Below are 23,767 nucleotides of genomic sequence, written 5' to 3'. Positions count from 1 at the left end.
TAGAAGGTCTTGCTTCGTTTGTACCATCAGTACTAAAGATCGGCTTTACCTAACAACGATCCAGCCCAATGAAAATCGGCAGGTTTGTAATATTTAAACTATTTCTCAAGCAAAATCTTTCAACCGCCACACATACTAAACTGGGCTAGTATGTCAAAATGTGCTCATGTGACTATATAAGACTAGAATTTGCTTGAAGGTACCTTCAGGGATGTAAAAGGAAGAGCAATTTTGCACATTTTTGGCGCTTTAGGTACGGTTCAAATGGGATTGAAATAAGTGTTCTGACCTCTAAGTCTGAAAAGAGATTTCCTTAAATTGACACATAACAAAGCACCAAACGTGGGATTATACCTGACATAAATCCACTAGTTTAGGCCAAAAAAAGCAGCAGTTTTTAAGTATAAGGTCTTGCTTCGTTTGTACCTTCAGTACTAAAGATTGGCTTTACCTAACAACGATCCAGCCCAATGAAAATAGGAAGGTTTGTAATAGTTAAATTCTTTCTTAATCAATATCTTACATATACTAAACTTACTCAACTGGCTAGAATGGGGATCTAACCCTCGACCTTGGTGTTATTAGTACCACGCTAACCAGCCACATTTTCCACATGTAAAATGTCAAAATGTGCGCAAGGGACCATATAATATAAGAGTTGGCTTGAAGGTACCTTCAGGGATGTAAAAGGAAGAGCAATTTTGCACATTTTTTGCGCTTTAGGTACGGTTCAAATGGGATTGAAATAAGTGTTCTGACCTCTAAGTCTGAAAAGAGATTTCCTTAAATTGACACATAACAAAGCAACAAACGTGGGATTATACCTGACATAAATCCAGCAGTTTAGGCCAAAAAAAAAACAGCAGGTTTTTAGGTAGAAGGTCTTGCTTCGTTTGTACCATCAGTACTAAAGATTGGCTTTACCTAACAACGATCCAGCCCAATGAAAATCGGAAGGTTTGTAATAGTTAAATTCTTTCTTAATCAATATCTTACATTTGCTAAATGTACTCAACTGGCTAGAATGATGATCTAACCCTCGACCTTGGTGTTATTAGTATCACGCTAACCAGCCACATTTTCCACATGTAAAATGTCAAAATGTGCGCAAGGGACCATATAATATAAGAGTTGGCTTGAAGGTACCTTCAGGGATGTAAAAGGAAGAGCAATTTTGCACATTTTTGGCGCTTTAGGTACGGTTCAAATGGGATTGCAATAAGAGTTATGACCTCTAAGTCTGAAAAGAGATTTCCTTAAATTGACACATAACAAAGCAACAAACGTGGGGTTTTACCTGACATAAATCCAGCAGTTTAGGCCAAAAAAAAGCAGCAGGTTTTTAGGTAGGTCTTGCTTCGTTTGTACCTTCAGTACTAAAGATCGGCTTTACCTAACAACGATCCAGCCCAATTAAAATCGGCACGTTTGCAATATTTAAACTATTTCTCAAGCAACTGGCTATTATGGGGATCAAACCCACGACCTTGGCGTTATTAGCACCACGCTCTAACCAACTGAGCTAACCAGCCAACGTTGTCAGGAGGAAAAGGTCAAAATGTGCTTATGTGACTATATAAGACTAGAATTTGCTTGAAGGTACCTTCAGGGATGTAAAAGGAAGAGCAATTTTATACATTTTTGGCGCTTTAGGTACGGTTCAAATGGGATTGAATTAAGTGTTCTGACCTCTAAGTCTGAAAAGAGATTTCCTTAAATTGACACATAACAAAGCAACAAACGTGGGATTATACCTGACATAAATCCAGCAGTTTAGGCCAAAAAAAACCAGCAGGTTTTTAGGTAGAAGGTCTTGCTTCGTTTGTACCACCAGTACTAAAGATCGGCTTTACCTAACAACGATCCAGCCCAATGAAAATCGGCAGGTTTGTAATATTTAAACTATTTCTCAAGCAAAATCTTTCAACCGCCACACATACTAAACTGGCTAGTATGGGCATCGAACCCACAACCTTGGTGTTATTAGCACCACGCTCTAACCAACTGAGCTAACCAGCAAAGGTTCTCAGGTTTAAAATGTCAAAATCTGCTCATGTGACTTAAAACGACTAGAATTTGCTTGAAGGTACCTTCACGGATGTAAAAGGAAGAGCAATTTTGCACATTTTTGGCGCTTTAGGTACGGTTCAAATGGGATTGCAATAAGTGTTCTGACCTCTAAGTCTGAAAAGAGATTTCCTTGAATTGACACATAACAAATCAACAAACGTGGGGTTTTACCTGACATAAATCCAGCAGTTTAGGCCAAAAAAAAGCAGCAGGTTTTTAGGTAGAAGGTCTTGCTTCGTTTGTACCATCAGTACTAAAGATCGGCTTTACCTAACAACGATCCAGCCCAATGAAAATCGGCAGGTTTGTAATATTTAAACTATTTCTCAAGCAAAATCTTTCAACCGCCACACATACTAAACTGGGCTAGTATGTCAAAATGTGCTCATGTGACTATATAAGACTAGAATTTGCTTGAAGGTACCTTCAGGGATGTAAAAGGACAAGCAATTTTGCACATTTTTGGCGCTTTAGGTACGGTTCAAATGGGATTGCAATAAGTGTTCTGACCTCTAAGTCTGAAAAGAGATTTCCTTAAATTGACACATAACAAAGCAACAAACGTGGGGTTTTACCTGACATAAATCCAGCAGTTTAGGCCAAAAAAAGCAGCAGGTTTTTAGGTAGAAGGTCTTGCTTCGTTTGTACCATCAGTACTAAAGATCGGCTTTACCTAACAACGATCCAGCCCAATGAAAATCGGCAGGTTTGTAATATTTAAACTATTTCTCAAGCAAAATCTTTCACCCGCCACACATACTAAACTGGCTAGTATGGGCATCGAACCCACAACCTTGGTGTTATTGGCACCACGCTCTAACCAACTGAGCTAACCAGCAAAGGTTCTCAGGTTTAAAATGTCAAAATCTGCTCATGTGACTTAAAACGACTAGAATTTGCTTGAAGGTACCTTCAGGGATGTAAAAGGAAGAGCAATTTTGCACATTTTTGGCGCTTTAGGTACGGTTCAAATGGGATTGCAATAAGTGTTCTGACCTCTAAGTCTGAAAAGAGATTTCCTTAAATTGACACATAACAAAGCAACAAACGTGGGGTTTTACCTGACATAAATCCAGCAGTTTAGGCCAAAAAAAGCAGCAGGTTTTTAGGTAGAAGGTCTTGCTTCGTTTGTACCATCAGTACTAAAGATCGGCTTTACCTAACAACGATCCAGCCCAATGAAAATCGGCAGGTTTGTAATATTTAAACTATTTCTCAAGCAAAATCTTTCACCCGCCACACATACTAAACTGGCTAGTATGTCAAAATGTGCTCATGTGACTATATAAGACTAGAATTTGCTTGAAGGTACCTTCAGGGATGTAAAAGGAAGAGCAATTTTGCACATTTTTGGCGCTTTAGGTACGGTTCAAATGGGATTGCAATAAGTGTTCTGACCTCTAAGTCTGAAAAGAGATTTCCTTAAATTGACACATAACAAAGCAACAAACGTGGGATTATACCTGACATAAATCCAGCAGTTTAGGCCAAAAAAAAAAACAGCAGGTTTTTAGGTAGAAGGTCTTGCTTCGTTTGTACCATCAGTACTAAAGATTGGCTTTACCTAACAACGATCCAGCCCAATGAAAATCGGAAGGTTTGTAATAGTTAAATTCTTTCTTAATCAATATCTTACATTTGCTAAATGTACTCAACTGGCTAGAATGATGATCTAACCCTCGACCTTGGTGTTATTAGTATCACGCTAACCAGCCACATTTTCCACATGTAAAATGTCAAAATGTGCGCAAGGGACCATATAATATAAGAGTTGGCTTGAAGGTACCTTCAGGGATGTAAAAGGAAGAGCAATTTTGCACATTTTTGGCGCTTTAGGTACGGTTCAAATGGGATTGCAATAAGAGTTATGACCTCTAAGTCTGAAAAGAGATTTCCTTAAATTGACACATAACAAAGCAACAAACGTGGGGTTTTACCTGACATAAATCCAGCAGTTTAGGCCAAAAAAAAGCAGCAGGTTTTTAGGTAGGTCTTGCTTCGTTTGTACCTTCAGTACTAAAGATCGGCTTTACCTAACAACGATCCAGCCCAATTAAAATCGGCACGTTTGCAATATTTAAACTATTTCTCAAGCAACTGGCTAGTATGGGGATGGAACCCACGACCTTGGCGTTATTAGCACCACGCTCTAACCAACTGAGCTAACCAGCCAAAGTTGTCAGGAGTAAAATGTCAAAATGTGCTTATGTGACTATATAAGACTAGAATTTGCTTGATGGTACCTTCAGGGATGTAAAAGGAAGAGCAATTTTGCACATTTTTGGCGCTTTAGGTACGGTTCAAATGGGATTGAATTAAGTGTTCTGACCTCTAAGTCTGAAAAGAGATTTCCTTAAATTGACACATAACAAAGCAACAAACGTGGGATTATACCTGACATAAATCCAGCAGTTTAGGCCCAAAAAAAACAGCAGGTTTTTAGGTAGAAGGTCTTGCTTCGTTTGTACCACCAGTACTAAAGATCGGCTTTACCTAACAACGATCCAGCCCAATGAAAATCGGCAGGTTTGTAATATTTAAACTATTTCTCAAGCAAAATCTTTCAACCGCCACACATACTAAACTGGGCTAGTATGTCAAAATGTGCTCATGTGACTATATAAGACTAGAATTTGCTTGAAGGTACCTTCAGGGATGTAAAAGGAAGAGCAATTTTGCACATTTTTGGCGCTTTAGGTACGGTTCAAATGGGATTGCAATAAGTGTTCTGACCTCTAAGTCTGAAAAGAGATTTCCTTAAATTGACACATAACAAAGCAACAAACGTGGGGTTTTACCTGACATAAATCCAGCAGTTTAGGCCAAAAAAAGCAGCAGTTTTTAAGTAGAAGGTCTTGCTTCGTTTATACCTTCAGTACTAAAGATTGGCTTTACCTAACAACGATCCAGCCCAATGAAAATCGGAAGGTTTGTAATGGTTAAATTCTTTCTTAATCAATATCTTACATGTGCTAAACAAACTCAACTGGCTAGAATGGGGATCTAACCCACGACCTTGGCGTTATTAGTACCACGCTAACCAGCCACATTTTCCACATGTAAAATGTCAAAATGTGCGCAAGGGACCATATAATATAAGAGTTGGCTTGAAGGTACCTTCAGGGATGTAAAAGAAAGAGCAATTTTGCACATTTTTGGCGCTTTAGGTACGGTTCAAATGGGATTGCAATAAGTGTTCTGACCTCTAAGTCTGAAAAGAGATTTCCTTAAATTGACACATAACAAAGCAACAAACGTGGGATTATACCTGACATAAATCCAGCAGTTTAGGCCAAAAAAAAACAGCAGGTTTTTAGGTAGAAGGTCTTGCTTCGTTTGTACCATCAGTACTAAAGATCGGCTTTACCTAACAACGATCCAGCCCAATGAAAATCGGCAGGTTTGTAATATTTAAACTATTTCTCAAGCAAAATACTTAATGTCCTATATGTACTTAACTGGCTAGTATGGGGATCGAACCCACGACCTTGGCCTTATTAGCACCACGCTCTAACCAACTGACCTAACCAGCCAAAGTTCTTATGAGTGAAATGTCAAAATGTGCTCATGTGACTATATAAGACTAGAATTTGCTTGAAGGTACCTTCAGGGATGTAAAAGGAAGAGCAATTTTGCACATTTTTGGCGCTTTAGGTACGGTTCAAATGGGATTGCAATAAGAGTTCTGACCTCTAAGTCTGAAAAGAGATTTCCTTAAATTGACACATAACAAAGCACCAAACGTGGGATTATACCTGACATAAATCCACTATTTTAGGCCAAAAAAGCAGCAGTTTTTAAGTATAAGGTCTTGCTTCGTTTGTACCTTCAGTACTAAAGATTGGCTTTACCTAACAACGATCCAGCCCAATGAAAATAGGAAGGTTTGTAATAGTTAAATTCTTTCTTAATCAATATCTTACATATACTAAACTTACTCAACTGGCTAGAATGGGGATCTAACCCTCGACCTTGGTGTTATTAGTACCACGCTAACCAGCCACATTTTCCACATGTAAAATGTCAAAATGTGCGCAAGGGACCATATAATATAAGAGTTGGCTTGAAGGTACCTTCAGGGATGTAAAAGGAAGAGCAATTTTGCACATTTTTGGCGCTTTAGGTACGGTTCAAATGGGATTGAAATAAGTGTTCTGACCTCTAAGTCTGAAAAGAGATTTCCTTAAATTGAGACATAACAAAGCAACAAACGTGGGATTATACCTGACATAAATCCAGCAGTTTAGGCCAAAAAAAAAACAGCAGGTTTTTAGGTAGAAGGTCTTGCTTCGTTTGTACCATCAGTACTAAAGATCGGCTTTACCTAACAACGATCCAGCCCAATGAAAATCGGCAGGTTTGTAATATTTAAACTATTTCTCAAGCAATATCTTTCGGCCACCACACATACTAAACTGGCTTGTATGGGCATCGAACCCACAACCTTGGTGTTATTAGCACTACGCTCTAACCAACTGAGCTAACGAGCCAAGGTTCTCAGGTTTAAAATGTCAAAATGTGCTCATGTGACTTTATACGACTAGAATTTGCTTGAAGGTACCTTCAGGGATGTAAAAGGAAGAGCAATTTTGCACATTTTTGGCGCTTTAGGTACGGTTCAAATGGGATTGCAATAAGAGTTCTGACCTCTAAGTCTGAAAAGAGATTTCCTTAAATTGACACATAACAAAGCAACAAACGTGGGGTTTTACCTGACATAAATCCAGCAGTTTAGGCCAAAAAAAAGCAGCAGGTTTTTAGGTAGGTCTTGCTTCGTTTGTACCTTCAGTACTAAAGATCGGCTTTACCTAACAACAATCCAGCCCAATGAAAATCGGCACGTTTGCAATATTTAAACTATTTCTCAAGCAACTTGCTAGTATGGGGATCAAACCCACGACCTCGGCGTTATTAACACCACGCTCTAACCAACTGAGCTAACCAGCCAAAATTGTCAGGAGTAAAATGTCAAAATGTGCTCATGTGACTATATAAGACTAGAATTTGCTTGAAGGTACCTTCAGGGATGTAAAAGGAAGAGCAATTTTTTCACATTTTTGGCGCTTTAGGTACGGTTCAAATGGGATTGAATTAAGTGTTCTGACCTCTAAGTCTGAAAAGAGATTTCCTTAAATTGACACATAACAAAGCAACAAACGTGGGATTATACCTGACATAAATCCAGCAGTTTAGGCCAAAAAAACCCAGCAGGTTTTTAGGTAGAAGGTCTTGCTTCGTTTGTACCACCAGTACTAAAGATCGGCTTTACCTAACAACGATCCAGCCCAATGAAAATCGGCAGGTTTGTAATATTTAAACTATTTCTCAAGCAAAATCTTTCAACCGCCACACATACTAAACTGGGCTAGTATGTCAAAATGTGCTCATGTGACTATATAAGACTAGAATTTGCTTGAAGGTACCTTCAGGGATGTAAAAGGAAGAGCAATTTTGCACATTTTTGGCGCTTTAGGTACGGTTCAAATGGGATTGCAATAAGTGTTCTGACCTCTAAGTCTGAAAAGAGATTTCCTTAAATTGACACATAACAAAGCAACAAACGTGGGGGTTTACCTGACATAAATCCAGCAGTTTAGGCCAAAAAAAAGCAGCAGGTTTTTAGGTAGGTCTTGCTTCGTTTGTACCTTCAGTACTAAAGATCGGCTTTACCTAACAACGATCCAGCCCAATGAAAATCGGCACGTTTGCAATATTTAAACTATTTCTCAAGCAACTGGCTAGTATGGGGATCAAACCCACGACCTTGGCGTTATTAGCACCACGCTCTAACCAACTGAGCTAACCAGCCAAAGTTTTCAGGAGTAAAATGTCAAAATGTGCTCATGTGACTATATAAGACTAGAATTTGCTTGAAGGTACCTTCAGGGATGTAAAAGGAAGAGCAATTTTGCACATTTTTGGCGCTTTAGGTACGGTTCAAATGGGATTGCAATAAGTGTTCTGACCTCTAAGTCTGAAAAGAGATTTCCTTAAATTGACACATAACAAAGCAACAAACGTGGGATTATACCTGACATAAATCCAGCAGTTTAGGCCAAAAAAAACAGCAGGTTTTTAGGTAGAAGGTCTTGCTTCGTTTGTACCATCAGTACTAAAGATCGGCTTTACCTAACAACGATCCAGCCCAATGAAAATAGGAAGGTTTGTAATTGTTAAATTCTTTCTTAATCAATATCTTACATATACTAAACTTACTCAACTGGCTAGAATGGGGATCTAACCCACGACCTTGGCGTTATTAGCACCACGCTCTAACCAACTGAGCTAACCATCCAAAGTTGTCAGGAGTAAAATGTCAAAATGTGCTCATGTGACTATATAAGACTAGAATTTGCTTGAAGGTACCTTCAGGGATGTAAAAGGAAGAGCAATTTTGCACATTTTTGGCGCTTTAGGTACGGTTCAAATGGGATTGCAATAAGTGTTCTGACCTCTAAGTCTGAAAAGAGATTTCCTTAAATTGACACATAACAAAGCACCAAACGTGGGATTATACCTGACATAAATCCACTAGTTTAGGCCAAAAAAAGCAGCAGTTTTTAAGTATAAGGTCTTGCTTCGTTTGTACCTTCAGTACTAAAGATTGGCTTTACCTAACAACGATCCAGCCCAATGAAAATAGGAAGGTTTGTAATAGTTAAATTCTTTCTTAATCAATATCTTACATATACTAAACTTACTCAACTGGTTAGAATGGGGATCTAACCCTCGACCTTGGTGTTATTAGTACCACGCTAACCAGCCACATTTTCCACATGTAAAATGTCAAAATGTGCGCAAGGGACCATATAATATAAGAGTTGGCTTGAAGGTACCTTCAGGGATGTAAAAGGAAGAGCAATTTTGCACATTTTTGGCGCTTTAGGTACGGTTCAAATGGGATTGAAATAAGTGTTCTGACCTCTAAGTCTGAAAAGAGATTTCCTTAAATTGACACATAACAAAGCAACAAACGTGGGATTATACCTGACATAAATCCAGCAGTTTAGGCCAAAAAAAAAACAGCAGGTTTTTAGGTAGAAGGTCTTGCTTCGTTTGTACCATCAGTACTAAAGATCGGCTTTACCTAACAACGATCCAGCCCAATGAAAATCGGCAGGTTTGTAATATTTAAACTATTTCCTCAAGCAATATCTTTCGACCGCCACACATACTAAACTAGCTTGTATGGGCATCGAACCCACAACCTTGGTGTTATTAGCACTACGGTCTAACCAACTGAGCTAACGAGCCAAGGTTCTCAGGTTTAAAATGTCAAAATGTGCTCATGTGACTTTATACGACTAGAATTTGCTTGAAGGTACCTTCAGGGATGTAAAAGGAAGAGCAATTTTGCACATTTTTGGCGCTTTAGGTACGGTTCAAATGGGATTGCAATGAGTGTTCTGACCTTTACGTCTGAAAAGAGATTTCCTTAAATTGACACATAACAAAGCAACAAACGTGGGGTTTTACCTGACATAAATCCAGCAGTTTAGGCCAAAAAAAGCAGCAGTTTTTAAGTAGAAGGTCTTGCTTCGTTTGTACCTTCAGTACTAAAGATTGGCTTTACCTAACAACGATCCAGCCCAATGAAAATCGGAAGGTTTGTAATAGTTAAATTCTTTCTTAATCAATATCTTACATGTGCTAAACAAACTCAACTGGCTAGAATGGGGATCTAACCCACGACCTTGGCGTTATTAGTATCACGCTAACCAGCCACATTTTCCACATGTAAAATGTCAAAATGTGCGCAAGGGACCATATAATATAAGAGTTGGCTTGAAGGTACCTTCAGGGATGTAAAAGGAAGAGCAATTTTGCACATTTTTGGCGCTTTAGGTACGGTTCAAATGGGATTACAATAAGAGTTCTGACCTCTAAGTCTGAAAAGAGATTTCCTTAAATTGACACATAACAAAGCAACAAACGTGGGGGTTTACCTGACATAAATCCAGCAGTTTAGGCCAAAAAAAAGCAGCAGGTTTTTAGGTAGGTCTTGCTTTGTTTGTACCTTCAGTACTAAAGATCGGCTTTACCTAACAACAATCCAGCCCAATGAAAATCGGCATGTTTGCAATATTTAAACTATTTCTCAAGCAACTTGCTAGTATGGGGATCAAACCCACGACCTCGGCGTTATTAGCACCACGCTCTAACCAACTGAGCTAACCAGCCAAAATTGTCAGGAGTAAAATGTCAAAATGTGCTCATGTGACTATATAAGACTAGAATTTGCTTGAAGGTACCTTCAGGGATGTAAAAGGAAGAGCAATTTTTCACATTTTTGGCGCTTTAGGTACGGTTCAAATGGGATTGCAATAAGTGTTCTGACCTCTAAGTCTGAAAAGAGATTTCCTTAAATTGACACATAACAAAGCAACAAACGTGGGATTATACCTGACATAAATCCAGCAGTTTAGGCCAAAAAAAAACAGCAGGTTTTTAGGTAGAAGGTCTTGCTTCGTTTGTACCATCAGTACTAAAGATCGGCTTTACCTAACAACGATCCAGCCCAATGAAAATAGGAAGGTTTGTAATTGTTAAATTCTTTCTTAATCAATATCTTACATATACTAAACTTACTCAACTGGCTAGAATGGGGATCTAACCCACGACCTTGGCGTTATTAGCACCACGCTCTAACCAACTGAGCTAACCAGCCAAAGTTCTTATGAGTGAAATGTCAAAATGTGCTCATGTGACTATATAAGACTAGAATTTGCTTGAAGGTACCTTCAGGGATGTAAAAGGAAGAGCAATTTTGCACATTTTTGGCGCTTTAGGTACGGTTCAAATGGGATTGCAATAAGTGTTCTGACCTCTAAGTCTGAAAAGAGATTTCCTTAAATTGACACATAACAAAGCACCAAACGTGGGATTATACCTGACATAAATCCACTAGTTTAGGCCAAAAAAAGCAGCAGTTTTTAAGTATAAGGTCTTGCTTCGTTTGTACCTTCAGTACTAAAGATTGGCTTTACCTAACAACGATCCAGCCCAATGAAAATAGGAAGGTTTGTAATAGTTAAATTCTTTCTTAATCAATATCTTACATATACTAAACTTACTCAACTGGCTAGAATGGGGATCTAACCCTCGACCTTGGTGTTATTAGTACCACGCTAACCAGCCACATTTTCCACATGTAAAATGTCAAAATGTGCGCAAGGGACCATATAATATAAGAGTTGGCTTGAAGGTACCTTCAGGGATGTAAAAGGAAGAACAATTTTGCACATTTTTGGCGCTTTAGGTACGGTTCAAATGGGATTGAAATAAGTGTTCTGACCTCTAAGTCTGAAAAGAGATTTCCTTAAATTGAGACATAACAAAGCAACAAACGTGGGATTATACCTGACATAAATCCAGCAGTTTAGGCCAAAAAAAAAACAGCAGGTTTTTAGGTAGAAGGTCTTGCTTCGTTTGTACCATCAGTACTAAAGATCGGCTTTACCTAACAACGATCCAGCCCAATGAAAATCGGCAGGTTTGTTATATTTAAACTATTTCTCAAGCAATATGTTTCGACCGCCACACATACTAAACTGGCTTGTATGGGCATCGAACCCACAACCTTGGTGTTATTAGCTCTACACTCTAACCAACTGAGCTAACCAGCCAAGGTTCTCAGGTTTAAAATGTCAAAATGTGCTCATGTGACTTTATACGACTAGAATTTGCTTGAAGGTACCTTCAGGGATGTAAAAGGAAGAGCAATTTTGCACATTTTTGGCGCTTTAGGTACGGTTCAAATGGGATTGCAATAAGAGTTCTGACCTCTAAGTCTGAAAAGAGATTTCCTTAAATTGACACATAACAAAGCAACAAACGTGGGGTTTTACCTGACATAAATCCAGCAGTTTAGGCCAAAAAAAGCAGCAGGTTTTTAGGTAGGTCTTGCTTCGTTTGTACCTTCAGTACTAAAGATCGGCTTTACCTAACAACGATCCAGCCCAATTAAAATCGGCACGTTTGCAATATTTAAAGTATTTCTCAAGCAACTGGCTAGTATGGGGATCGAACCCACGACCTTGGCGTTATTAGCACCACGCTCTAACCAACTGAGCTAACCAGCCAAAGTTGTCAGGAATAAAAGGTCAAAATGTACTTATGTGACTATATAAGACTAGAATTTGCTTGAAGGTACCTTCAGGGATGTAAAAGGAAGAGCAATTTTGCACATTTTTGGCGCTTTAGGTACGGTTCAAATGGGATTGCAATAAGTGTTCTGACCTCTAAGTCTGAAAAGAGATTTCCTTAAATTGACACATAACAAAGCACGAAACGTGGGATTATACCTGACATAAATCCACTAGTTTAGGCCAAAAAAAGCAGCAGTTTTTAAGTAGAAGGTCTTGCTTCGTTTGTACCTTCAGTACTAAAGATTGGCTTTACCTAACAACGATCCAGCCCAATGAAAATCGGAAGGTTTGTAATAGTTAAATTCTTTCTTAATCAATATCTTACATGTGCTAAACAAACTCAACTGGCTAGAATGGGGATCTAACCCACGACCTTGGCGTTATTAGTATCACGCTAACCAGCCACATTTTCCACATGTAAAATGTCAAAATGTGCGCAAGGGACCATATAATATAAGAGTTGGCTTGAAGGTACCTTCAGGGATGTAAAAGGAAGAGCAATTTTGCACATTTTTGGCGCTTTAGGTACGGTTCAAATGGGATTACAATAAGAGTTCTGACCTCTAAGTCTGAAAAGAGATTTCCTTAAATTGACACATAACAAAGCAACAAACGTGGGGGTTTACCTGACATAAATCCAGCAGTTTAGGCCAAAAAAAAGCAGCAGGTTTTTAGGTAGGTCTTGCTTTGTTTGTACCTTCAGTACTAAAGATCGGCTTTACCTAACAACAATCCAGCCCAATGAAAATCGGCATGTTTGCAATATTTAAACTATTTCTCAAGCAACTTGCTAGTATGGGGATCAAACCCACGACCTCGGCGTTATTAGCACCACGCTCTAACCAACTGAGCTAACCAGCCAAAATTGTCAGGAGTAAAATGTCAAAATGTGCTCATGTGACTATATAAGACTAGAATTTGCTTGAAGGTACCTTCAGGGATGTAAAAGGAAGAGCAATTTTTCACATTTTTGGCGCTTTAGGTACGGTTCAAATGGGATTGCAATAAGTGTTCTGACCTCTAAGTCTGAAAAGAGATTTCCTTAAATTGACACATAACAAAGCAACAAACGTGGGATTATACCTGACATAAATCCAGCAGTTTAGGCCAAAAAAAAACAGCAGGTTTTTAGGTAGAAGGTCTTGCTTCGTTTGTACCATCAGTACTAAAGATCGGCTTTACCTAACAACGATCCAGCCCAATGAAAATAGGAAGGTTTGTAATTGTTAAATTCTTTCTTAATCAATATCTTACATATACTAAACTTACTCAACTGGCTAGAATGGGGATCTAACCCACGACCTTGGCGTTATTAGCACCACGCTCTAACCAACTGAGCTAACCAGCCAAAGTTCTTATGAGTGAAATGTCAAAATGTGCTCATGTGACTATATAAGACTAGAATTTGCTTGAAGGTACCTTCAGGGATGTAAAAGGAAGAGCAATTTTGCACATTTTTGGCGCTTTAGGTACGGTTCAAATGGGATTGCAATAAGTGTTCTGACCTCTAAGTCTGAAAAGAGATTTCCTTAAATTGACACATAACAAAGCACCAAACGTGGGATTATACCTGACATAAATCCACTAGTTTAGGCCAAAAAAAGCAGCAGTTTTTAAGTATAAGGTCTTGCTTCGTTTGTACCTTCAGTACTAAAGATTGGCTTTACCTAACAACGATCCAGCCCAATGAAAATAGGAAGGTTTGTAATAGTTAAATTCTTTCTTAATCAATATCTTACATATACTAAACTTACTCAACTGGCTAGAATGGGGATCTAACCCTCGACCTTGGTGTTATTAGTACCACGCTAACCAGCCACATTTTCCACATGTAAAATGTCAAAATGTGCGCAAGGGACCATATAATATAAGAGTTGGCTTGAAGGTACCTTCAGGGATGTAAAAGGAAGAACAATTTTGCACATTTTTGGCGCTTTAGGTACGGTTCAAATGGGATTGAAATAAGTGTTCTGACCTCTAAGTCTGAAAAGAGATTTCCTTAAATTGAGACATAACAAAGCAACAAACGTGGGATTATACCTGACATAAATCCAGCAGTTTAGGCCAAAAAAAAAACAGCAGGTTTTTAGGTAGAAGGTCTTGCTTCGTTTGTACCATCAGTACTAAAGATCGGCTTTACCTAACAACGATCCAGCCCAATGAAAATCGGCAGGTTTGTTATATTTAAACTATTTCTCAAGCAATATGTTTCGACCGCCACACATACTAAACTGGCTTGTATGGGCATCGAACCCACAACCTTGGTGTTATTAGCTCTACACTCTAACCAACTGAGCTAACCAGCCAAGGTTCTCAGGTTTAAAATGTCAAAATGTGCTCATGTGACTTTATACGACTAGAATTTGCTTGAAGGTACCTTCAGGGATGTAAAAGGAAGAGCAATTTTGCACATTTTTGGCGCTTTAGGTACGGTTCAAATGGGATTGCAATAAGAGTTCTGACCTCTAAGTCTGAAAAGAGATTTCCTTAAATTGACACATAACAAAGCAACAAACGTGGGGTTTTACCTGACATAAATCCAGCAGTTTAGGCCAAAAAAAGCAGCAGGTTTTTAGGTAGGTCTTGCTTCGTTTGTACCTTCAGTACTAAAGATCGGCTTTACCTAACAACGATCCAGCCCAATTAAAATCGGCACGTTTGCAATATTTAAAGTATTTCTCAAGCAACTGGCTAGTATGGGGATGGAACCCACGACCTTGGCGTTATTAGCACCACGCTCTAACCAACTGAGCTAACCAGCCAAAGTTGTCAGGAATAAAAGGTCAAAATGTGCTTATGTGACTATATAAGACTAGAATTTGCTTGAAGGTACCTTCAGGGATGTAAAAGGAAGAGCAATTTTGCACATTTTTGGCGCTTTAGGTACGGTTCAAATGGGATTGCAATAAGTGTTCTGACCTCTAAGTCTGAAAAGAGATTTCCTTAAATTGACACATAACAAAGCACGAAACGTGGGATTATACCTGACATAAATCCACTAGTTTAGGCCAAAAAAAGCAGCAGTTTTTAAGTATAAGGTCTTGCCTCGTTTGTACCTTCAGTACTAAAGATTGGCTTTACCTAACAACGATCCAGCCCAATGAAAATAGGAAGGTTTGTAATAGTTAAATTCTTTCTTAATCAATATCTTACATATACTAAACTTACTCAACTGGCTAGAATGGGGATCTAACCCTCGACCTTGGTGTTATTAGTACCACGCTAACCAGCCACATTTTCCACATGTAAAATGTCAAAATGTGCGCAAGGGACCATATAATATAAGAGTTGGCTTGAAGGTACCTTCAGGGATGTAAAAGGAAGAGCAATTTTGCACATTTTTGGCGCTTTAGGTACGGTTCAAATGGGATTGCAATAAGAGTTCTGACCTCTAAGTCTGAAAAGAGATTTCCTTAAATTGACACATAACAAAGCAACAAACGTGGGGTTTTACCTGACATAAATCCAGCAGTTTAGGCCAAAAAAAAGCAGCAGGTCTTTAGGTAGGTCTTGCTTCGTTTGTACCTTCAGTACTAAAGATCGGCTTTACCTAACAACGATCCAGCCCAATTAAAATCGGCACGTTTGCAATATTTAAACTATTTCTCAAGCAACTGGCTAGTATGGGGATCGAACCCACGACCTTGGCGTTATTAGCACCACGCTCTAACCAACTGAGCTAACCAGCCAAATTTGTCAGGAGTAAAAGGTCAAAATGTGCTTATGTGACTATATAAGACTAGAATTTGCTTGAAGGTACCTTCAGGGATGTAAAAGGAAGAGCAATTTTGCACATTTTTGGCGCTTTAGGTACGGTTCAAATGGGATTGAATTAAGTGTTCTGACCTCTAAGTCTGAAAAGAGATTTCCTTAAATTGACACATAACAAAGCAACAAACGTGGGGTTTTACCTGACATAAATCCAGCAGTTTAGGCCAAAAAAAAGCAGCAGGTTTTTAGGTAGGTCTTGCTTCGTTTGTACCTTCAGTACTAAAGATCGGCTTTACCTAACAACAATCCAGCCCAATGAAAATCGGCACGTTTGCAATATTTAAACTATTTCTCAAGCAACTTGCTAGTATGGGGATCAAACCCACGACCTCGGCGTTATTAGCACCACGCTCTAACCAACTGAGCTAACCAGCCAAAATTGTCAGGAGTAAAATGTCAAAATGTGCTCATGTGACTATATAAGACTAGAATTTGCTTGAAGGTACCTTCAGGGATGTAAAAGGAAGAGCAATTTTTTCACATTTTTGGCGCTTTAGGTACGGTTCAAATGGGATTGAATTAAGTGTTCTGACCTCTAAGTCTGAAAAGAGATTTCCTTAAATTGACACATAACAAAGCAACAAACGTGGGATTATACCTGACATAAATCCAGCAGTTTAGGCCAAAAAAACCCAGCAGGTTTTTAGGTAGAAGGTCTTGCTTCGTTTGTACCACCAGTACTAAAGATCGGCTTTACCTAACAACGATCCAGCCCAATGAAAATCGGCAGGTTTGTAATATTTAAACTATTTCTCAAGCAAAATCTTTCAACCGCCACACATACTAAACTGGGCTAGTATGTCAAAATGTGCTCATGTGACTATATAAGACTAGAATTTGCTTGAAGGTACCTTCAGGGATGTAAAAGGAAGAGCAATTTTGCACATTTTTGGCGCTTTAGGTACGGTTCAAATGGGATTGCAATAAGTGTTCTGACCTCTAAGTCTGAAAAGAGATTTCCTTAAATTGACACATAACAAAGCAACAAACGTGGGGTTTTACCTGACATAAATCCAGCAGTTTAGGCCAAAAAAAGCAGCAGTTTTTAAGTAGAAGGTCTTGCTTCGTTTGTACCTTCAGTACTAAAGATTGGCTTTACCTAACAACGATCCAGCCCAATGAAAATCGGAAGGTTTGTAATAGTTAAATTCTTTCTTAATCAATATCTTACATATACTAAACTTACTCAACTGGCTAGAATGGGGATCTAACCCACGACCTTGGCGTTATTAGTACCACGCTAACCAGCCACATTTTCCACATGTAAAATGTCAAAATGTGCGCAAGGGACCATATAATATAAGAGTTGGCTTGAAGGTACCTTCAGGGATGTAAAAGGAAGAGCAATTTTGCACATTTTTGGCGCTTTAGGTACGGTTCAAATGGGATTACAATAAGAGTTCTGACCTCTAAGTCTGAAAAGAGATTTCCTTAAATTGACACATAACAAAGCAACAAACGTGGGGGTTTACCTGACATAAATCCAGCAGTTTAGGCCAAAAAAAAGCAGCAGGTTTTTAGGTAGGTCTTGCTTCGTTTGTACCTTCAGTACTAAAGATCGGCTTTACCTAACAACGATCCAGCCCAATGAAAATCGGCACGTTTGCAATATTTAAACTATTTCTCAAGCAACTGGCTAGTATGGGGATCAAACCCACGACCTTGGCGTTATTAGCACCACGCTCTAACCAACTGAGCTAACCAGCCAAAGTTTTCAGGAGTAAAATGTCAAAATGTGCTCATGTGACTATATAAGACTAGAATTTGCTTGAAGGTACCTTCAGGGATGTAAAAGGAAGAGCAATTTTGCACATTTTTGGCGCTTTAGGTACGGTTCAAATGGGATTGCAATAAGTGTTCTGACCTCTAAGTCTGAAAAGAGATTTCCTTAAATTGACACATAACAAAGCACCAAACGTGGGATTATACCTGACATAAATCCACTAGTTTAGGCCAAAAAAAGCAGCAGTTTTTAAGTATAAGGTCTTGCTTCGTTTGTACCTTCAGTACTAAAGATTGGCTTTACCTAACAACGATCCAGCCCAATGAAAATAGGAAGGTTTGTAATAGTTAAATTCTTTCTTAATCAATATCTTACATATACTAAACTTACTCAACTGGCTAGAATGGGGATCTAACCCTCGACCTTGGTGTTATTAGTACCACGCTAACCAGCCACATTTTCCACATGTAAAATGTCAAAATGTGCGCAAGGGACCATATAATATAAGAGTTGGCTTGAAGGTACCTTCAGGGATGTAAAAGGAAGAGCAATTTTGCACATTTTTGGCGCTTTAGGTACGGTTCAAATGGGATTGCAATAAGAGTTCTGACCTCTAAGTCTGAAAAGAGATTTCCTTAAATTGACACATAACAAAGCAACAAACGTGGGTTTTTACCTGACATAAATCCAGCAGTTTAGGCCAAAAAAAAAACAGCAGGTTTTTAGGTAGAAGGTCTTGCTTCGTTTGTACCTTCAGTACTAAAGATCGGCTTTACCTAACAACAATCCAGCCCAATGAAAATCGGCACATTTGCAATATTTAAACTATTTCTCAAGCAACTTGCTAGTATGGGGATCAAACCCACGACCTCGGCGTTATTAGCACCACGCTCTAACCAACTGAGCTAACCAGCCAAACTTGTCAGGAGTAAAATGTCAAAATGTGCTCATGTGACTATATAAGACTAGAATTTGCTTGAAGGTACCTTCAGGGATGTAAAAGGAAGAGCAATTTTTCACATTTTTGGCGCTTTAGGTACGGTTCAAATGGGATTGCAATAAGTGTTCTGACCTCTAAGTCTGAAAAGAGATTTCCTTAAATTGACACATAACAAAGCAACAAACGTGGGATTATACCTGACATAAATCCAGCAGTTTAGGCCAAAAAAAAACAGCAGGTTTTTAGGTAGAAGGTCTTGCTTCGTTTGTACCATCAGTACTAAAGATCGGCTTTACCTAACAACGATCCAGCCCAATGAAAATAGGAAGGTTTGTAATTGTTAAATTCTTTCTTAATCAATATCTTCCATATACTAAACTTACTCAACTGGCTAGAATGGGGATCTAACCCACGACCTTGCCGTTATTAGCACCACGCTCTAACCAACTGAGCTAACCAGCCAAAGTTCTTATGAGTGAAATGTCAAAATGTGCTCATGTGACTATATAAGACTAGAATTTGCTTGAAGGTACCTTCAGGGATGTAAAAGGAAGAGCAATTTTGCACATTTTTGGCGCTTTAGGTACGGTTCAAATGGGATTGCAATAAGTGTTCTGACCTCTAAGTCTGAAAAGAGATTTCCTTAAATTGACACATAACAAAGCACCAAACGTGGGATTATACCTGACATAAATCCACTAGTTTAGGCCAAAAAAAGCAGCAGTTTTTAAGTATAAGGTCTTGCTTCGTTTGTACCTTCAGTACTAAAGATTGGCTTTACCTAACAACGATCCAGCCCAATGAAAATAGGAAGGTTTGTAATAGTTAAATTCTTTCTTAATCAATATCTTACATATACTAAACTTACTCAACTGGCTAGAATGGGGATCTAACCCTCGACCTTGGTGTTATTAGTACCACGCTAACCAGCCACATTTTCCACATGTAAAATGTCAAAATGTGCGCAAGGGACCATATAATATAAGAGTTGGCTTGAAGGTACCTTCAGGGATGTAAAAGGAAGAGCAATTTTGCACATTTTTGGCGCTTTAGGTACGGTTCAAATGGGATTGAAATAAGTGTTCTGACCTCTAAGTCTGAAAAGAGATTTCCTTAAATTGACACATAACAAAGCAACAAACGTGGGATTATACCTGACATAAATCCAGCAGTTTAGGCCAAAAAAAAAACAGCAGGTTTTTAGGTAGAAGGTCTTGCTTCGTTTGTACCATCAGTACTAAAGATCGGCTTTACCTAACAACGATCCAGCCCAATGAAAATCGGCAGGTTTGTAATATTTAAACTATTTCCTCAAGCAATATCTTTCGACCGCCACACATACTAAACTGGCTTGTATGGGCATCGAACCCACAACCTTGGTGTTATTAGCACTACGGTCTAACCAACTGAGCTAACGAGCCAAGGTTCTCAGGTTTAAAATGTCAAAATGTGCTCATGTGACTTTATACGACTAGAATTTGCTTGAAGGTACCTTCAGGGATGTAAAAGGAAGAGCAATTTTGCACATTTTTGGCGCTTTAGGTACGGTTCAAATGGGATTGCAATAAGTGTTCTGACCTTTACGTCTGAAAAGAGATTTCCTTAAATTGACACATAACAAAGCAACAAACGTGGGGTTTTACCTGACATAAATCCAGCAGTTTAGGCCAAAAAAAAGCAGCAGGTTTTTAGGTAGGTCTTGCTTCGTTTGTACCTTCAGTACTAAAGATCGGCTTTACCTAACAACAATCCAGCCCAATGAAAATCGGCACGTTTGCAATATTTAAACTATTTCTCAAGCAACTTGCTAGTATGGGGATCAAACCCACGACCTCGGCGTTATTAGCACCACGCTCTAACCAACTGAGCTAACCAGCCAAAATTGTCAGGAGTAAAATGTCAAAATGTGCTCATGTGACTATATAAGACTAGAATTTGCTTGAAGGTACCTTCAGGGATGTAAAAGGAAGAGCAATTTTTTCACATTTTTGGCGCTTTAGGTACGGTTCAAATGGGATTGAATTAAGTGTTCTGACCTCTAAGTCTGAAAAGAGATTTCCTTAAATTGACACATAACAAAGCAACAAACGTGGGATTATACCTGACATAAATCCAGCAGTTTAGGCCAAAAAAACCCAGCAGGTTTTTAGGTAGAAGGTCTTGCTTCGTTTGTACCACCAGTACTAAAGATCGGCTTTACCTAACAACGATCCAGCCCAATGAAAATCGGCAGGTTTGTAATATTTAAACTATTTCTCAAGCAAAATCTTTCAACCGCCACACATACTAAACTGGGCTAGTATGTCAAAATGTGCTCATGTGACTATATAAGACTAGAATTTGCTTGAAGGTACCTTCAGGGATGTAAAAGGAAGAGCAATTTTTTCACATTTTTGGCGCTTTAGGTACGGTTCAAATGGGATTGAATTAAGTGTTCTGACCTCTAAGTCTGAAAAGAGATTTCCTTAAATTGACACATAACAAAGCAACAAACGTGGGGTTTTACCTGACATAAATCCAGCAGTTTAGGCCAAAAGAAGCAGCAGTTTTTAAGTAGAAGGTCTTGCTTCGTTTGTACCTTCAGTACTAAAGATTGGCTTTACCTAACAACGATCCAGCCCAATGAAAATCGGAAGGTTTGTAATAGTTAAATTCTTTCTTAATCAATATCTTACATATACTAAACTTACTCAACTGGCTAGAATGGGGATCTAACCCACGACCTTGGCGTTATTAGTACCACGCTAACCAGCCACATTTTCCACATGTAAAATGTCAAAATGTGCGCAAGGGACCATATAATATAAGAGTTGGCTTGAAGGTACCTTCAGGGATGTAAAAGGAAGAGCAATTTTGCACATTTTTGGCGCTTTAGGTACGGTTCAAATGGGATTACAATAAGAGTTCTGACCTCTAAGTCTGAAAAGAGATTTCCTTAAATTGACACATAACAAAGCAACAAACGTGGGGGTTTACCTGACATAAATCCAGCAGTTTAGGCCAAAAAAAAGCAGCAGGTTTTTAGGTAGGTCTTGCTTCGTTTGTACCTTCAGTACTAAAGATCGGCTTTACCTAACAACGATCCAGCCCAATGAAAATCGGCACGTTTGCAATATTTAAACTATTTCTCAAGCAACTGGCTAGTATGGGGATCAAACCCACGACCTTGGCGTTATTAGCACCACGCTCTAACCAACTGAGCTAACCAGCCAAAGTTTTCAGGAGTAAAATGTCAAAATGTGCTCATGTGACTATATAAGACTAGAATTTGCTTGAAGGTACCTTCAGGGATGTAAAAGGAAGAGCAATTTTGCACATTTTTGGCGCTTTAGGTACGGTTCAAATGGGATTGCAATAAGTGTTCTGACCTCTAAGTCTGAAAAGAGATTTCCTTAAATTGACACATAACAAAGCACCAAACGTGGGATTATACCTGACATAAATCCACTAGTTTAGGCCAAAAAAAGCAGCAGTTTTTAAGTATAAGGTCTTGCTTCGTTTGTACCTTCAGTACTAAAGATTGGCTTTACCTAACAACGATCCAGCCCAATGAAAATAGGAAGGTTTGTAATAGTTAAATTCTTTCTTAATCAATATCTTACATATACTAAACTTACTCAACTGGCTAGAATGGGGATCTAACCCTCGACCTTGGTGTTATTAGTACCACGCTAACCAGCCACATTTTCCACATGTAAAATGTCAAAATGTGCGCAAGGGACCATATAATATAAGAGTTGGCTTGAAGGTACCTTCAGGGATGTAAAAGGAAGAGCAATTTTGCACATTTTTGGCGCTTTAGGTACGGTTCAAATGGGATTGCAATAAGAGTTCTGACCTCTAAGTCTGAAAAGAGATTTCCTTAAATTGACACATAACAAAGCAACAAACGTGGGTTTTTACCTGACATAAATCCAGCAGTTTAGGCCAAAAAAAAAACAGCAGGTTTTTAGGTAGAAGGTCTTGCTTCGTTTGTACCATCAGTACTAAAGATCGGCTTTACCTAACAACGATCCAGCCCAATGAAAATCGGCAGGTTTGTAATATTTAAACTATTTCTCAAGCAAAATCTTTCACCCGCCACACATACTAAACTGGCTAGTATGTCAAAATGTGCTCATGTGACTATATAAGACTAGAATTTGCTTGAAGGTACCTTCAGGGATGTAAAAGGAAGAGCAATTTTGCACATTTTTGGCGCTTTAGGTACGGTTCAAATGGGATTGAAATAAGTGTTCTGACCTCTAAGTCTGAAAAGAGATTTCCTTAAATTGACACATAACAAAGCAACAAACGTGGGATTATACCTGACATAAATCCAGCAGTTTAGGCCAAAAAAAAAACAGCAGGTTTTTAGGTAGAAGGTCTTGCTTCGTTTGTACCATCAGTACTAAAGATCGGCTTTACCTAACAACGATCCAGCCCAATGAAAATCGGAAGGTTTGTAATAGTTAAATTCTTTCTTAATCAATATCTTACATTTGCTAAATGTACTCAACTGGCTAGAATGATGATCTAACCCTCGACCTTGGTGTTATTAGTATCACGCTAACCAGCCACATTTTCCACATGTAAAATGTCAAAATGTGCGCAAGGGACCATATAATATAAGAGTTGGCTTGAAGGTACCTTCAGGGATGTAAAAGGAAGAGCAATTTTGCACATTTTTGGCACTTTAGGTACGGTTCAAATGGGATTGCAATAAGAGTTCTGACCTCTAAGTCTGAAAAGAGATTTCCTTAAATTGACACATAACAAAGCAACAAACGTGGGGTTTTACCTGACATAAATCCAGCAGTTTAGGCCAAAAAAAAGCAGCAGGTTTTTAGGTAGGTCTTGCTTCGTTTGTACCTTCAGTACTAAAGATCGGCTTTACCTAACAACGATCCAGCCCAATTAAAATCGGCACGTTTGCAACATTTAAACTATTTCTCAAGCAACTGGCTATTATGGGGATCGAACCCACGACCTTGGCGTTATTAGCACCACGCTCTAACCAACTGAGCTAACCAGCCAACGTTGTCAGGATGAAAAGGTCAAAATGTGCTTATGTGACTATATAAGACTAGAATTTGCTTGAAGGTACCTTCAGGGATGTAAAAGGAAGAGCAATTT

At 38.7% G+C, this 23,767-nt stretch overlaps 18 non-coding genes across 18 annotated transcripts; all 18 read right to left on the bottom strand.

Moving 5' to 3' along the window:
- Positions 1-1,458: 1,458 nt before the first annotated feature.
- On the bottom strand, positions 1,459-1,532 carry trnai-aau (transfer RNA isoleucine (anticodon AAU)). The gene has a single exon. It is a non-coding gene; the product is annotated as a tRNA-Ile (tRNA).
- Positions 1,533-4,168: 2,636 nt separating this feature from the next.
- Positions 4,169-4,242, bottom strand: trnai-aau (transfer RNA isoleucine (anticodon AAU)). The gene has a single exon. It is a non-coding gene; the product is annotated as a tRNA-Ile (tRNA).
- Positions 4,243-6,943: 2,701 nt separating this feature from the next.
- Positions 6,944-7,017, bottom strand: trnai-aau (transfer RNA isoleucine (anticodon AAU)). Its single transcript has one exon. It is a non-coding gene; the product is annotated as a tRNA-Ile (tRNA).
- A 788-nt stretch (positions 7,018-7,805) lies between these two features.
- trnai-aau (transfer RNA isoleucine (anticodon AAU)) lies at positions 7,806-7,879 on the bottom strand. Its single transcript has one exon. It is a non-coding gene; the product is annotated as a tRNA-Ile (tRNA).
- Positions 7,880-10,177: 2,298 nt separating this feature from the next.
- trnai-aau (transfer RNA isoleucine (anticodon AAU)) lies at positions 10,178-10,251 on the bottom strand. The gene has a single exon. It is a non-coding gene; the product is annotated as a tRNA-Ile (tRNA).
- A 413-nt stretch (positions 10,252-10,664) lies between these two features.
- On the bottom strand, positions 10,665-10,738 carry trnai-aau (transfer RNA isoleucine (anticodon AAU)). Its single transcript has one exon. It is a non-coding gene; the product is annotated as a tRNA-Ile (tRNA).
- A 1,340-nt stretch (positions 10,739-12,078) lies between these two features.
- trnai-aau (transfer RNA isoleucine (anticodon AAU)) lies at positions 12,079-12,152 on the bottom strand. The gene has a single exon. It is a non-coding gene; the product is annotated as a tRNA-Ile (tRNA).
- Positions 12,153-13,005: 853 nt separating this feature from the next.
- On the bottom strand, positions 13,006-13,079 carry trnai-aau (transfer RNA isoleucine (anticodon AAU)). The gene has a single exon. It is a non-coding gene; the product is annotated as a tRNA-Ile (tRNA).
- A 413-nt stretch (positions 13,080-13,492) lies between these two features.
- trnai-aau (transfer RNA isoleucine (anticodon AAU)) lies at positions 13,493-13,566 on the bottom strand. The gene has a single exon. It is a non-coding gene; the product is annotated as a tRNA-Ile (tRNA).
- A 1,340-nt stretch (positions 13,567-14,906) lies between these two features.
- On the bottom strand, positions 14,907-14,980 carry trnai-aau (transfer RNA isoleucine (anticodon AAU)). The gene has a single exon. It is a non-coding gene; the product is annotated as a tRNA-Ile (tRNA).
- Positions 14,981-15,833: 853 nt separating this feature from the next.
- trnai-aau (transfer RNA isoleucine (anticodon AAU)) lies at positions 15,834-15,907 on the bottom strand. The gene has a single exon. It is a non-coding gene; the product is annotated as a tRNA-Ile (tRNA).
- Positions 15,908-16,290: 383 nt separating this feature from the next.
- trnai-aau (transfer RNA isoleucine (anticodon AAU)) lies at positions 16,291-16,364 on the bottom strand. Its single transcript has one exon. It is a non-coding gene; the product is annotated as a tRNA-Ile (tRNA).
- Positions 16,365-17,622: 1,258 nt separating this feature from the next.
- Positions 17,623-17,696, bottom strand: trnai-aau (transfer RNA isoleucine (anticodon AAU)). The gene has a single exon. It is a non-coding gene; the product is annotated as a tRNA-Ile (tRNA).
- An 857-nt stretch (positions 17,697-18,553) lies between these two features.
- trnai-aau (transfer RNA isoleucine (anticodon AAU)) lies at positions 18,554-18,627 on the bottom strand. The gene has a single exon. It is a non-coding gene; the product is annotated as a tRNA-Ile (tRNA).
- Positions 18,628-19,040: 413 nt separating this feature from the next.
- trnai-aau (transfer RNA isoleucine (anticodon AAU)) lies at positions 19,041-19,114 on the bottom strand. The gene has a single exon. It is a non-coding gene; the product is annotated as a tRNA-Ile (tRNA).
- Positions 19,115-20,456: 1,342 nt separating this feature from the next.
- trnai-aau (transfer RNA isoleucine (anticodon AAU)) lies at positions 20,457-20,530 on the bottom strand. Its single transcript has one exon. It is a non-coding gene; the product is annotated as a tRNA-Ile (tRNA).
- Positions 20,531-21,789: 1,259 nt separating this feature from the next.
- On the bottom strand, positions 21,790-21,863 carry trnai-aau (transfer RNA isoleucine (anticodon AAU)). Its single transcript has one exon. It is a non-coding gene; the product is annotated as a tRNA-Ile (tRNA).
- A 1,730-nt stretch (positions 21,864-23,593) lies between these two features.
- trnai-aau (transfer RNA isoleucine (anticodon AAU)) lies at positions 23,594-23,667 on the bottom strand. Its single transcript has one exon. It is a non-coding gene; the product is annotated as a tRNA-Ile (tRNA).
- Positions 23,668-23,767: the final 100 nt, after the last annotated feature.

This window comes from Eucyclogobius newberryi, unplaced genomic scaffold (genome assembly GCF_026437365.1).
Source record: "Eucyclogobius newberryi isolate DKJ021-1_F unplaced genomic scaffold, fEucNew1.0.hap1 SCAF_36, whole genome shotgun sequence".
Lineage (NCBI taxonomy): Eukaryota > Metazoa > Chordata > Actinopteri > Gobiiformes > Gobiidae > Eucyclogobius > Eucyclogobius newberryi.
This window is presented reverse-complemented; position numbering and strand designations above follow the sequence as displayed.